At 38.0% G+C, this 13,890-nt stretch overlaps 1 protein-coding gene across 1 annotated transcript in view; it reads left to right on the plus strand.

Moving 5' to 3' along the window:
• The window catches only part of P2RY10 (P2Y receptor family member 10), a 304,372-nt gene that overhangs the window by 164,670 nt on the left and 125,812 nt on the right, over positions 1–13,890 (plus strand). The gene's annotated exons all lie outside the window — the stretch shown is intronic.

Consider the following 13,890-nt stretch of genomic DNA (forward strand, 5'->3'; position numbering starts at 1 on the left):
AAACTGTGGACAGAGCCTCAGTGTGCATCAAAAGATGAATGGTTAAACAAGATTGGCATATATATATATATATATATATATATATATATATATATATATACACACACACCCACACACACACACACACAATGGAATATTACTCAGCCATTAGAAACGATGAATACACACCATTTGCTTCAACGTGGATAGAACTGGAGGGTATTATGCTGAGTGAAGTCAATCAGAGAAGGACAAACATTATATGGTTTCATTCATACACGGAATACAAAGAATATTGAAAGGGATTAAAGGGAAAAGGAGAGAAAATGAGTGGGACATATCATAGAGGGTGATGGAACACGAGAGACTCCTAACTCTGGGAAATAAACAAGGGGTATTGTAAGGGGAGGTAGGCAGGGGGATGGGGTGACTGTGTGACAGGCACTGAGGGAGGCAGTTGACGGGATAAACACTGGGTGTTATACTGTATGTTGGCAAATAGAACTCTAGTAAAAGAAATAGAATAAATAAGTAAATTAAAGATTATTCATCACCGTCAAGTGGCATTTATTCCTGGGATGCAAGGTTGGTTCAATACTGGCAAATCAATAAAAAAAAGTGTACATGACATTAATAAATGAAAGGACAAGAACCGGATGATCCTCTCAATTGGTCCAGAAAAAGTATTTGACAAAATGTACCATCCTTTTTTGATTAAAACTCTTCATAGTGTAGGGGTAGAGGAAACATACCACAACATCATAAAAGTCACGTATGAAAAGTCCACAATGAATATCATTTTCAGTGAGGTACAATTAAAAACTTTTACCTTAATGTCAGGAACATGACATGGATGTCCCCTGTCACCACTGTTGTCCAATGTAGTACTAGAACACCTACCCTTAGTAATCAGACAGAAAAAAAAAAGAAATAAAAGACATTCAAATTGGTAAAGAAGTCAAACTATCAGTCTCTGCAGGTGACATGATACTCTATGTGGAAAATCCAAGAGACTTTACCCCAAATTTTCCAAAATTCATATAGCATTTCAGCACCATGTCAGGATGCAAAATCAATACACAGAAATCAGTTGCATATCAATATGATAGCAGTAAGGCTGAAGAAAGAGAAATTAAGAAGTCAAACCCAATTACAATTGCACCAAATCCCATAAGATACCTAGAAATAAACATAACCAAAAGGTAAAGAATCTTTACTCTATTAACTACAAAACACTTATGAAAGAAATTAAGGCAGACACAAAGAGGTGGGACAACATTCCATGCTCATGGATTGGAAGGATAAATATTGTTAACATGTCTTTGCTCCCGAGAGCAATCTACACATTCAATGCAATCCCTGTCAAAATACCACCAACATCTTTCACAGAACTGGAAGAAATAATCCTTAAATTTGCATGCAACCAGAGTAGATCGGTATAGCCAAAGGAATGTTGAAAAGAGATCCAAAGATGGTGGCACCACAATGCCTGACTTTAAGCTATATTACAAGCTGTGATCATTAAGACTGTAAAGTACTGGTAAAAATCAGACACATAGATCAATAGAACAGAATGAAGAACAAAGAAATGGATCCTTAAACCTATGGTCAACTATTCTTTAACAAAGCAGGAAAGAAAAATTAATGGAAAAAGCACAGCTTCTTCAATAAATGGTACAGGAAAAATTGGACATTCACATGCAGAAGAATGAAACTGGACCATTCTCTTATAACATACACAAAGATAAACTCAAAATGGATGAAAGATGAAAATGTGAGACAGGAGTCCATCAAAATCCTAGAGGAGAATGCAGGCAGCAATCTCTCCAACCGCCGTCCAAGCAAATTTCTGCAAAAACACATCTCTAAAGGTGAGGGAAACAAAAGCAAAAATATGCTATTGGGACTTCATCAAGATAGAAAGTTTCTGCACAGCAAAGGAAACAGTTAACAAAAATAAAATGAAACTACAGAATGGGAGAAGATATTTCCAAATGTCCTGTCAGATAAAGGGCTAGTTTCCATTATCTATAAAGAACTTATCAAACTCAACACCCAAAAAACCAAACAATCCAGTCAAGAAATTGCCATAAGACCTGAAGAGACATTTCTCCAAGGAAGACATACATATGGCCAACAGGTAAATTGAAAAAATACTCCACATCACTTGTCATCAAAACCACAGTGAAGGGGATCCCTGGGTGGCGCAGTGGTTTGGCGCCTGCCTTTGGCCCAGGGCGTGATCCTGGAGACCCGGGATCGAATCCCACGTCAGGCTCCCGGTGCATGGAGCCTGCTTCTCCCTCTGCCTGTGTCTCTGCCTCTCTCTCTCTCTGTGTGACTATCATAAAAAAAAAAAAAAACCACAGTGAAATTACACCTTACACCATTCAGGAAGTGTAAAATCATCAAGACAGGATAGAATAAATTTTGTCAAGGATGTGGAAAATGGGGAACCCTCTTCCACTGTTGGTGAGGATGCAATCTGGTACAGCCACTCTGGAAAACCATATGGAGATTACTCAAAGTTAAAAATAGAGCTACCTTATAACCCAGCAATTCCACTAATGGGTATTTACCCCAAAGATATGGATGTGTTGAAACAAAGGGACACCTGTACCACAATGTTTCTAACTGCAATGTCCACAATAGCCAAACTGTGGAAGAAACTGTTTTCCATTGACAGAGAATGAATAAAGAAATGTGTGTGTGTGACTTCTTTCTCTCTATATACATACATATATACACACACATATACGTACACATATACACATATATGTATATTCCATATACATTGGAATATATTCCAATATATCATACATATATATGCATATGATATGTACATTACTGCTTATAATATATTCTATTACAATGGAATATATTGTTTGTATTTATTCCATTATATATTGTATATATTTCATATATATACATACTGTGTAATATATATAGTATATTGTAATAAGATACACATATACATACAATGGATTTTATTCATACATACAATGGAATATTAGTCAACCATCAGATAGAATGAATACTTACCATTTGCTTTGTTACAGATGGAACTGGAGGGTATTAAGCTATGAAGCAAGTCAACTGGAGAAAGACAATTTTGACATGATTTTACACATATGTGGAATATAAGAACCATTGCAGGGGATCATAAAGGAAGGGAGGGAAAGCTTAATGGGAGGAAATCAGAGGTCAGACAAACTATAAGAGACTCTTAACTATTGGAAACAAACTGAGGGTTGCTGGAGGGGAGGTCTTTGGGAGCAGATAGGGTATTTGGATGATGGGCATTAAGTAGGGCCCATGATGTGATGAGCACTGGGCGTTATACACAACTGACAAATTATTGAACACTATATCTGAAACTAATGATGTAGTACATGTTGATTATTTAAATTTAAATTTGAAAAAAACAAAATTTAAATTAAAACATACATGAAGACAAATATATGAGGAAAGTGAAAATACAGAATTCCAAAATCATTGGGATGCAGCAAAAGCTGTTCTGACAGTGAAGTTTATAGCAATACCTCAAAAAGCAGGAAAAACCTCAAATAAACAAATGAAATTTACACGTAAAGAAGTTAGAAAATAGAAGAACAAAAATCACCAAAACAAGTGGAAAGAAGGAAATAATGAAGATTAGAGCAGATATAAACAAAATAAAAAATAAAAACAAAACAAAATACAAAAGAACAGAAAACCCCAATAGTACATTTCAATGAAATCAGAAGCGGATTCTTTGAGTAGATGAACAAAATTGGGGGAAAAAAAGAAACTGTAGCCAGAGTCATCAGAGGAAAAAGAGAGGGAGGGGAGGAGGGAGGGAAGCTGAGAGATAGAGAGAGAGTGAAGACTAAAATTAACAAAATAAAAAATAGAAGTGGAGAAATAACCACCACCAAAATACCACGGAATATAAGAGAATATTATGGAACCTTATATGCCAACAAATTGGACCGCCTAGAAGAAACAGATAAATTCCTAGAAACATATAATCTTGCAAAACTGAATCAAAAGGCAATGCAAAATTTTATCAGCCAGATTACTAGCAATGAAATGAAATCAGTAATAAAAATATCCCAATAAAAATATCCCAAAATATCCCAAATAGAATAGAAACAGATTCTAGTCTTATGGGCGAATTCTACCATACTTTTATTTTTTTCAATTTATTTCATTTATTTTTTATTTTTATTTTTTATTTTTTATGGGAGTTCAATTTGCCAACATATAGCATAACACCCAGTGATCATCCTGCCAAGCGCCCACCTCAGTGCCCATCACCCAGTCACCCCAAACCCGTGCCCACCTCCCCTTCCACCACTCCATGTTCATTTCCCAGAGTTAGGTGTCTCTCATGTTAGGTCACACTCACTGATATTTTCTCTTATTTTCTATCCTTAGCCTTCATTCCCTTTCACAAATTTTTATATTTCCCAAATGAATGAGACCATATAATGTTTGTCCTTCTCTGATTGACTTATTTCACTCAGCATAATACCCTCCAGTTCCACCCACGTCAAAACAAATGGTGGATATTTGTCATTTCTAATGGCTGGAAATATTCCATTGTATACATATAACACAGCTTCTTTATCCATTCATCTTTCGATGGACACCGAGGCTCTATACAGTGTGGCTATTGTAGACATTACTGCTATAAACATTGGGGTGTAGGGGTCCTGGCGTTTCACTGCATCTGTATCGTTGGGGTAAATCCTCAGTAGTGCAATTGCTAGGTTGTAGGGCAGATCTATTTTTAACTCTTTGAGGAACATCCACACAATTTTCCAGAGTGGCTGCACCAATTCACATTCCCACCAAGAGTGCAAGAGGGTTCTCCCTTCTCCACATCCTCTCCCACATCTATTGTTTCCTGTCTTGTTAATTTTCACCATTCTCACTGGTGTGAGGTGGTATCAAATTCTGGTTTTGATGTGTATTTCCCTGATGGCCAGTGATGCGGAGCATTTTCTCATGTGCTTATTCGCCATGTCTATGTCTTCCTCTGTGAAATTTATGTTCATGCCTTTTGCCCATTTCATGATTGGATTGTTTGCTTCTTTGCTGTTGAGTTTCATAAGTTCTTTATAAATCTTGTATGCTAGCCCTTTATCTGATAGGTCATTTGCAAATATCTTCTCCCATTCTGTAGGTTGTCTTTTAGTTTTGTGGACTGTTTCTTTTGCTGTGCAGAAGCTTTTTATCTTGATGAAGTCCCAGTAATTCATTTTTGCTTTTGTTTTTCTTAACTTCATGGATGTATCTTGCAAGAAGTTGCTGTGGCCAAGTTCAAAGAGGGTGTTGCCTGTGCTCTCCTCTACAGTTTCGATGGAATATTGTCCCACATTGATATCTTTCATCCATTTTGAGTTTATCTTTGTGTATGGTTTAAAAGAATTGTCTAGCTTTATTCTTCTGCATGTGGCTGTCCTATTTTCCCAGCTCCATTTATTGAAGACACTGTCTTTCTTCCAGTGGATAGTCTTTCCTCCTTTGTCGAATATTAATTGAGCATAGAGTTGAGGGTCCAATTCTGGATTCTCTATTCTGTTCCATTGATCAATGTGTCTGTTTTTGTGCCAGTACCACAAGTCTTGATGATCACAGCTTTGTAGTACAACCTGAAATCTGGCACTGCGATGTCCCCAGCTCTGTTTTTTTTTCTTTTTAATTCCCCTGGCTCTTCGGGGTCTTTTTTTTTTTTTAATTAATTTTTATTGGTGTTCAATTTACCAACATACAGAAAAACACCCAGTGCTCATCCCGTCAAGTGTCCACCTCAGTGCCCGTCACCCATTCCCCTCCAACACCCGCCCTCCTCCCCCCTTCCACCACCCCTAGTTCGTTTCCCCGAGTTAGGAGTCTTTATGTTCTGTCTTTATGTATACAATGGAATATTACTCAGCGATTAGAAACGACAAATACCCACCATTTGCTTCAACGTGGATGGAACTGGAGGGTATTATGCTGAGTGAAATAAGTCAATCGGAGAAGGACAAGCAGTGTATGTTCTCATTCATTTGGGGAATATAAATAATAGTGTTCGGGGTCTTTTCTGATTCCACACAAATCTTAAGATGATTTGACCCAACTCTCTGAAGAAAGTCCATGGTATTTTATAGGGATTACATTGAATGTGTAAATTGCCCTGGATAGCATAGACATTTTCACCATATTAATTCTTCCAATCCACGAGCATAGAATATTTTTCCATCTCTTTGTGTCTTTCTCAATTTCTTTCAGAGGTGTTCTGCAATTTTTAGGGTATAGATCATTTACCTCTTTCGTTAGGTTTACTCACACGTATCTTATGATTTTGGGTGCAATTGTCAATAGGAATGACTCCTTAATTTCTCTTTCTTCAGTCTCATTGTTAGTGTATAGAAATGCCACTGATTTCTGGGCATTGATTTTGTATCCTGTCACACTGCCGAATTGCTGTTTGAGTTCTAGCAATCTTGGGGTGGAGTCTTTTGGGTCTTCTAGGTACAGTATCATGTCATTTGTGAAGAGGGAGAGTTTCACCTCTTCTTTGCCAATTTCAATGTCTTTTTTTTTTCTTTTTTTGCCTGATTGCCGAGGCTAGGACTTCTAGTACTATGTTGAATAGCAGTGGTGGTAGTGGACATCCCTGTCTTGTTCCTGATCTTAGGGGAAAGGCTCTCAGTGTTTCCCCATTGAGAATGATATTTGCTGTGGGCTTTTTGTAGATGGCTTTTAAGAATCTGAGGAATGTTCCCTCTATCCCTACGCTCTGAAGAGTTTTGATCAGGAATGGATGCTGTATTTTTTTCAAATGCTTTATCTGCATCTGCTGAGAGGATCATGTGGTTCTTGTTTATTCTCTTGTTGATATAATCTATCATATTGATTGCTTTATGAGTGTTGAACCACCCTGCATCCTGGAGATAAATCCAACTTGGTCGTGGTATATAATCCTCTTAATGTACTGTTGGATCCTACTGGCTAGTATCTTGTTGAGAAGTTTTGCATTGTGTTCATCAGGGATTTTGGTCTAGAATTCTCCTTTATGGTAGGGTCTTTGTCTGGTTTTGGAATTAAGGTGATGCTGGCCTCACAGAATGAGTTTGGAAGTATTCCACCTCTTTCTATCTTTCCAAACAGCTTTAGTAGAATAGGTATGATTTCTTCTTTAAACGTTTGATAGAATTCCCCTGGGAGGCCACCTGGCCCTGGACTTTGTGTCTTGGGAGGTTTCTGATGACTGCTTCAATTTCCTCCCTGGTTATCGGCCTGTTCAGGTTTTCTAGTTCTTCCTGTTCCAGTGTTGGTAGTTTGTGGTTCCAGAAATGCATCCATTTCTTCTAGATTGCCTAGTTTATTTTCATATAACTGTTTATAATAAGTTTTTATAATTGTTTGTTTTCCTTGGTATTGGTGGCGATCTCTCCTTTCTCAGTCATGGTTTTATTAATTTGAGTCTTTTCTTCTTCTTTATAATGAGGCTGGCTAATGGTTTAACTATCTTATTAATTCCTTCAAAGAAGCAACTCCTGCTTTTGTTTTTCTGTTCCACAGTTCTTCTGGTCTCTATTTCATTGAGTTCTGCTCAAGCCTTTATTAACTCTCTTCCTCTGCTGGGTGAAGGTTTTATTTGCTGTCCCTTCTCTAGCTCTTTAGGTCCAAGGTTAGCTTTTGTATTTGAATTCTTTCCAGTTTTTGGATGGATGCTTTAATGTGATGTATTTCCCCCTCAGCACTGCTTTCGGTGTGTCCCAAAGTTTTTAATGGTTGTATCTTCATTCTCATTAGTTTCCGTGAATCTTTTTAATTCTTCCCTAATTTCCTGGTTGACCCTTTCATCTTTTAGCAGGATAGTCCTTAACCTCCATGTGTTTCAAATCCTTCCAAACTTCTTGTGATTTAGTTCTAGTTTCAAAGCATTATGGTCTGAAAATAGGCAGTTGACGATTCCAATCTTTTGGTAATTGTTATGACCTGATTTGTGACCCAGTATGTGGTCTATTCTGGAGAAAGTTCCATCTGCATTTGAGAAGAATGTATTTTCAGTTGCATTTGGATGTAACGTTCTGTAAATATCAGTGAAATCCATCTGGTCCAGTGTATCACTTAAAGCTTTTGTTTCTTTGGAGATGTTGTGCTTAGAAGATCTATCAATTGTACAAAGCTCCATGTTCAAGTATCCAAGTATAAGTGTATTATTATCTAAGTATGTCTTAACTTTGGTTATTAATTGATGGACATACTTGGCACCTCCCGCATTCAGGGCATAAATATTCGTGATTGTTAGGTGTTCTTGTTGGATTGATTCTTTAAGTATGATATAGTGTCCGTCTTCATCTCTTACTACAGTCTTTGGGATAAACTTTAATTTACCTGATATGAGGATGGCTACCCCTGCTTTCTTTTGAGGACCATTTGAATGGTAAATGGTTCTCCAACCTTTCTTTCTTAGGCAGTACGTGTCCTTAGGTCTAAAATGAGTCTCTTGTAGACAGCAAATACATTGGTCTTGCTTTTTTAACCAGTCTGAAACCCCGCGCCTTTCTATGCGATCTTTAAGCCCATTCACGTTCAGAGTTACTATTGAAAGATATGCATTTAGTGTCATCATAATACCTATTCAGTCCCTGTTTCTGTGGATTGTTTCCTTGGACTTCCTCTTTCTTTTACAGAGTCCTCCTTTATATTTCTTGGGAGCTGGTTTGGTGGTCACATATTATTTCAGTTTCTGTCTATCTTGCAAGCTCTTTATCTCTCCTTCTATTCTGAATGAGAGCCTTGCTGGATAAAGTATTCTTGGCTGCAGGTTCTTGTCATTTAGGACCCTGAATATATCCTGCCAGCCATTTCTGGCCTGCCAGGTCTCTGGAGAGGTCTGCTTTTAACCTAGTACTTCTCCCAATATAGGTTAGGGATTTCTTTTCTCTTGCTCCTTTAAGGATCTTCTCTTTATCTTTGGAATTTGCACGTTTCACTATTAAAATTCAAGGTGTTGAATGGTTTTTATTGATTTTAGTGGGGGGGATCTCTCTATCTCCTGCATCTGAATGGCTGTTTCCCTTCCCAAGTTAGGGAAGCTGTCAGCTATGATTGGTTCAAATACACTTTCTGGTCCTGTGTCTCTTTTGGCGCCCTCTGGAACCCCAATTAAACGTAGATTTTTCCTTCTGAGCGTGTCATTTATTTCCCTTAACATTTCCCTGCGATCTTTTAATTGTTTTTCTCCTTTTTCCTCATCTTCCTTCCTTGACATCAACTTGTCTTCTATGTCACTCACTCGTTCTTCTACCTCATTAACCCTTGTGGTTAGGACCCCCAGTTTGGATTGCATCTCATTTAAATGATTTTTAATTTCTGCCAGATTAGATCTAAATTCTGCAGTCATGAAGTCTCTTGAATCCTTTATGCTTTTTTCTAGAGCCACCAATACCTTTATAATTGTGCTTCTGAATTGGCTTTCTGACATTGAATTATAGTCCAAATTCTGTAACTCTGTGGCAGAGAGTACTGTTTCTGATTTTTTCTTTTGAGGTGAGTTCTTCCTTCTAGTCATTTTGCTCAGTGCAGAGTGGCTAAAATCAAGTTGTCCTGGAAAATGGAAATAAAGAGGGAAAAATTGGGGGGGGGGACAAAAAATAAAAACATGGAGGGTTATCCTCTGATTTTATATGTTAGTCCCTAGACTTCCCCTGGAACTTTCCAGCCATGCTTGGTCAAGAACTTGCTCTTCCCCTGTCCTTCCAGCTGATCTTCTGGGAAGGGGCAGGCTGTGCTGATTCTCAGGTGTGTCCACCTGGGTTAGCTGACCCGCCTCCTGCCAGGTGCACGGCTCAGTCAGAGCTGTTTATCCTGTGATGCCTCTGCTCAGTCCCAGGTACAAGGTGACATCAGTAGGAACAACAACACTGGTGGCGGCCAGTTCACCAGCCCTGGACTCAACTCCAGCAGTACCTATCACAGTCTCCCAGTCCGCAGGGGCCTGGATGCTCCAGGGGCGGGGGTGCACTGACCTGCACAGCTCGGGTCCGCCTGGTGGTAGGAGAGTCGTTGCTGCCCTGTGTCCTCCTGGCCTCTGTCTGTCCCCGGCGGAGCACTGGACCTTGGGCTGTGTCTCCCCGCGCCTTGGGCTCTGGTGCCTGTGCGACTGGAATCACACTCTTGGGGCTGTGCAGCCCCTTCTGCGCCTGAGCTGCTCCTGGGGCGCTGCTGGGCACTCGATCCAGCCTTTTAGGGTGCTCGGCCCGCGCTGTGTGGTGCCCTCTTCCTCGGGGCGCATCTCTTCTGTTAGTGACTCTGGGAGCCTGAGGCCATCACTGCCACTCCTAGGATCCTGCCAGAGTTCCCTGCCAGCGCCTTTCAGTCCAGGGAGATTGGTAAAGTTCCTACCTATCTGGGACTGGGCTTTCCTGTCCTGGGGGCACTCGCCGCCTGGCCTTAGCCCGGCTCCTTGGGGGGGGGCCCTCCCCCAGGGATGCTTTTTTATTTATTTTTTTCTGTCTTCCTACCTTGATAGAAGCGTGAACTCTTCTCATTGTAGCATTCCAGCTGTTCTCTCTTTAAATCTCAGGCCAAATTCATAGGTTTTCAGGATGATTTGAAAGTTATCTAGGAAAGTTGGTAGGGACAGGTGACTTGGGGATCCTATTCTTCTGCCATCTTGCCCCGCCTGCTTAACCTTCTACTATACTTTTAAAGAAAGTTTAATACCTATTCATATCAAACTATTTCAAAATGCAAAAAAAATGAAGTAAAATTCCAAATTCATTCTATGAAACCAGCATTATCCTGATACCAAAACCAGAAAAGAGACCACAAAAAGAAAACTATAGGCCAATATCCCTGATGAACATTGATACAAAAATCCTCAATAAATTACAAGCAAACAGAAGGCAACAATACATTAAAAACATCATTACCATGATCAAGTAAGATTTATTCCTAGATTGAAAGGTTGGTTCAATACTCACAAATCGATCAACATGATATATCACATCAATTAGAGAAGGGATGAGAACCATATGATCCTTTTACTAGACACAGGAAAAGCATTTGACAAAGTAAACATCCATTCTTGATAAAAACTCTCAACAAAGTAGGCTTAGAGGAAACATACTTCAACATAATAAAAGTCTGTTTATGAAAAATCCACAGTGAATATCATACTTAATGCAAAAATACTAAGAGCTTTACTTCTAAGATCATGAACAAGATAAAGATCCCCACTCTCACTGCTTATATTAAACATAGCACTGGAAGACATAACCACAGCAATCAGACAACAAAAACAAATAAAAGACATTCAGATTGGTAAGGAAGTAAAACATTTGTTTGCAAATTACATGAAACTATATATATAAAACTCTAAATACACCACCAAAATACTACTAGAACTCATAAATGAATTCAGTAAAGTTACAGGATACAAAGTCATTGTACAGAAATTTATTGCATGTCTGTACACCCGTAATGAAGTAGCAGAAAGTGAAACTGAAAACAATCCCATTGAAAATTGCACAAAAATAATAAAATACCTAAGAATAAACTTCAGCAAGGAGGTAAAAGACTTATACTCTGAAAAATGATAAAACATTAATGAAAGAATTTGAACATGACAGAAAAAAGTGGAAAGATATTTCCTGCTCATGGATTGCAAGAATAAATATTGCTAAAATACCCTTACTACCCAATGCATATACAAATATAGTGCAATACTCATCAAAATTCTAATAGCATTATTCACCTAACCAGAACAAATAATTTTAAATTCTGTATGAAAAACAAAACTCTGTATGATACCACAAAAGGCCTCAAATAGTCAAAGCAATCTTGAAGTAGAAGACTATAACTAGATGTATTACAATCCCAGATTTCAAGATTAAGTACAAAGCTGTAATAATCAAAAGAGTATAGTACTGACACTGATATAGAAATATATATATTCATGAAACAGAATATAGACCCCAGAAATAAACCCAGAAATACATGGTCAGTTAATCCATGACAAAGGAGGCAAAAATATGCAACAGGAAAAAGACATTCCCTTCAATGCATGTTGGGAAAACTGGTCAGCCACATGGAAAAGAATGAAACTGGACTACTTTCTTATATCTTATAAAAAAGTAAACTAAAAATGATTAATCGCCTAATTTTGAGATCTGAAATCATAGAAATCCTAGAAGAGAGCAAAAGCTAATGAATATATAGTAGTAGCAACTTTTTTCCAGATATATGTCCTGAAGTAAGGAAAACAAAAGCAAAAATCAACGTTTGGGGTTACATCAAAATGAAAAGGCTTCTGCACAGTAAAGGAAACAACCAACAAAACTGGAAGGCAGCCTACTGAATGGGAGAAGATATTTCAAATAATATGTCTGATAAAAGATTATATTCATGGATGCCTGGGTGGCTCAGTGGTTGAACATCTGCCTTCGTCTCAGGGCATGATCCTGGAGTCATGGGATCCAGTCCCACATCAGGCTCCCTGAATGGAGCCTGCTTCTCCCTCAGCATATGTCTCTGCCCCTCTCTCTCTCTGTCTCTCATGAATAAATAAATAAAATCTTTTAAAAAGAGAGATTATATTCAAATCGTATAAATAAATTATACAACTCAACAGTAAAACACAAATAATCCAATTGAAAAATTTTCAGAAGATATGAACAGACATTTCTCCAAAGAAGACAACAGGCAACACAGAAAGCTACTGAACATCACTAATTATCAGGGGAATGCAAATCAAAATCTAAAGGTATCTTTTCGCACCTGTGTGAATGGCTGGTATTAAAAACTAAAGAAACAATAAGTGGTAGTGAGGATGTGGAGAAAAAGGAACCTTTGTGTATTCTTTGTGGGAATGGAAACCACTGCAGCCACTAAGGAAAACAGTATGGGGACTCCTCAAAAATTAAAAGTAGAATTACTATATTATCTAGTAATTCTACTACTGGGTGTCTACCCTAAATAATATAAAAACACTAAGTTGAAAAGATATATACATACCCCTATGCTTATTGCAGCATTATACACAATAACCAAAATATGGAGGCAACCCATGTGTCCCTTGATTTTGAAGTGAAAAGGAAGATACAGAATATATATATAAAATATAAATTCTTTGATGGTAGATTTCTGTTTTCTTTACTAGTAAATCATCAGCAACTTGAATGCAGCTTGGGTATTAAAAGCAGTCAATAAATATTTATTATTGGAATGAATGGATGAACCCTCACCTGAGCCCAATACATAATTTCAATTATAATCAAATAATATAGCTGCCCACTCAACCTCATCTTATAGCTAATGGTGAGTGTTGTGACCCTTTTGATTCTGTGATCTAGACTTGGATCTCCCCAAGCTGCCAATTTTTATTTTCCACTTCAGAAATCCAGGAATGACTGATCTTGACAAATGACTTATACACTTTAAGTGGAGAAAATTCAAATGGCTGTGTGTGCCTGTACTGTTTGCTGCTTTGGACTTCTTTTTATTTTTAAAGATAGATTTATTTATTTATTTATTTATTTATTTATTTATTTATTTAGAGAAATGAGAGAAGGAGTGTGGGCAGGGGAGGGACAAGGGGAGAGGGAGAGGAGAAGAATCTCAAGCAGATTTCCTGTTGAGCACTGACCCCTCACATAGGGCTCAATCTCATGACTCTGAGGTCTTGACATGAACTGAAACCAAGAGTTAGATGCTTAACTTACTGAGCCACCCAAGCACCCCTGCTTTGGTCTTCTTTAATGGGGCTCCTGAATCTAATGAAAAAGAATTGTTGTTATTGAAGGAGTTGTCACTCCCATGACAGGGTTGAAACTAAGACATGCTTTTGACTTTAAAAGTTGCAATTTGATACAATTTTGAAGCAATTTTGTATATTAATTGATTTTAATTAAAGATTAGTGCAAA

The sequence above is a fragment of the Vulpes vulpes genome, chromosome X (genome assembly GCF_048418805.1).
Source record: "Vulpes vulpes isolate BD-2025 chromosome X, VulVul3, whole genome shotgun sequence".
Taxonomy (NCBI): Eukaryota; Metazoa; Chordata; class Mammalia; order Carnivora; family Canidae; genus Vulpes; species Vulpes vulpes.